General features: G+C 35.5%; 1 non-coding gene across 1 annotated transcript; it reads left to right on the plus strand.

The window, feature by feature from the left end:
• The first annotated feature begins 431 nt into the window (after positions 1-431).
• On the plus strand, positions 432-504 carry TRNAG-UCC (transfer RNA glycine (anticodon UCC)). The gene has a single exon. It is a non-coding gene; the product is annotated as a tRNA-Gly (tRNA).
• The last annotated feature ends 1698 nt before the right edge of the window (positions 505-2202 follow it).

Here is a 2202-nt window from a genome sequence, read left to right on the forward strand (position 1 = left end):
TTTTCAGCAGAAACTCTGCAGGCCAGGAGGGAATGGCACAATATATTCAAAGTGATGAAACAGAAAAACCTACAACCAAGAATACTCTACCCAGCAAGGCTCTCCTTCAGATTTGATGGAGATCAAATGCTTTACAGACAAGCTAAAAAAAGAGTTCAGCACCACCAAACCAGCTTTACAACGAATGTTAAAGGAACTTCTCTAGGCGAAAAAAGAAAAGGCCACAATTAGAAACAAGAAAATTACAAAATGAAACAGCTCGCCAGTAAAGGCAAACATACAGTAAAGGTAGGAAATCATCCACACACAAAGCTAGTAGGGAGGTTAAGAGACAAAAGTAATAGAATCATCTATATCCACAATAAGCAGTTAAGGGATACACAAAATAATTACATATAAAATATGATATCAAAAATAGTAATCGTGGGAATTCCCTGGTGGTCTAGCGGTTAGGACTCTGCACTTCCAATGCAGGGGGCACGGGTTCGATCCCTGGTTGGGGAGCTAAGATTCCACAAGCCTTGTGGCCAAAAGAAGAAAAAAAAAGTAATCATGAGGGGAGGAGAATACAAATGCAGGGTCTTTAAAATTTATTTGAAATTAAGAGATAAGCAACTTAAAACAATCATACACACACACACATATAGACTGCTATACAAAAACCTCATGGTATCTGCAAACCAAAAATCTGTAATAGATATACACACAAAAAAAGAAAAAGGAATCCAAACATAATGCTAAAGACAGTCATCAAATCACAAGAGAAGAGAGCAAAAGAAGAAGAAAAGAAGACCTATAAAAACAAATCCAAAGCAACAAAATGGCAATAAGGACATATATATCAATAATTACCTTAAATATAAATGGACTAAATTATCCAACCAAAAGACACAGAGTGGCTGAATGGATACAAAATCAAGACCCGTATATATGCTGCAACAAGAGACTCACTTCAGATCTAGAGACACACACAGACTAAAAGTGAGAGAATGTAAAAAGGTCCTATAAAAACAAATCCAAAGCAACAAAATGGCAATAAGGACATATATATCAATAATTACCTTAAATATAAATGGACTAAATTATCCAACCAAAAGACACAGAGTGGCTGAATGGATACAAAATCAAGACCCGTATATATGCTGCAACAAGAGACTCACTTCAGATCTAGAGACACACACAGACTAAAAGTGAGAGAATGTAAAAAGGTATTCCATGCAAGTGGAAATCAAAAGAAAGTCAGCATAGCAATAAGTATATCACACAAAACAGACTTTAAAATAAAGGCCATTACAAAAAAGGACACTACATAATGATCAAGGGATCAATCCAAGAAGATCTAACAATTGTAAATATGTATGCACCCAACATAGGAGCACCTAAATATATAAAGCAAATATTTACAAACATAAAAGGAGAAATCGACAGTAACACAGTGACAGTAGAGGACACTAACACCCCACTCACATCAATGGACAGATCAGCCAGACAGAAAATCAGTAAGGAAACTGGCCTTAAATGACATGTCAGACCAGACAAACTTAATTGATATATAGAGCATTCCATCCAAAAGCAGCAGAATACACTATTTTCAAGCGCACACAGAACATGCTCCAGGACAGATCACATGCTAGGCCACAAAACAAGCCTTAGTAAATTTAAGAAAACTGAAATCTTACAAAGCATCTTTTCTGACCAAAACGCTATGAGACTAGGTATCAACTACAAGAAAAAAACTGCAAAAAACACAAAACACATGGAGGCTAAACAATATGCTAACTGAAGAAATCAAAGAGGAAATAAATACGTAGAGGCAAATGACAATGAAAACACAACGATCCAAAACCTAAGGGACGCAGCAAAAGCAGTCCTAAGAGGGAAGTTTATAGCAATACAATCTTACCTCAGGAAACAAGTAAAATCTCAAATAAACAAGCTAACCTTACACTTAAAGCAACTAGAGAAAGAGGAACAAACAAAACCCAAAGTTAGTAGCAGGAAAGAAAGAAATAAACATCAGAGCAGAAATAAATGAAACAGAGACTAAAAAATAATAGAAAAGATCAATGAAAGTAAAAGCTGGCTCTCTGAAAAGACAAACAAAATTGACAATCCTTTAGCCAGACTCATCAAGAAAAAATGGGAGAAGGCCCATATCAATAAAACCAAAATGAAAAAGGAGAAGTTACAATCAACACCATA

This window comes from Lipotes vexillifer, unplaced genomic scaffold (assembly GCF_000442215.2).
Source record: "Lipotes vexillifer unplaced genomic scaffold, Lipotes_vexillifer_v1.1 scaffold586, whole genome shotgun sequence".
In the NCBI taxonomy this organism is placed as follows: Eukaryota; Metazoa; Chordata; class Mammalia; order Artiodactyla; family Lipotidae; genus Lipotes; species Lipotes vexillifer.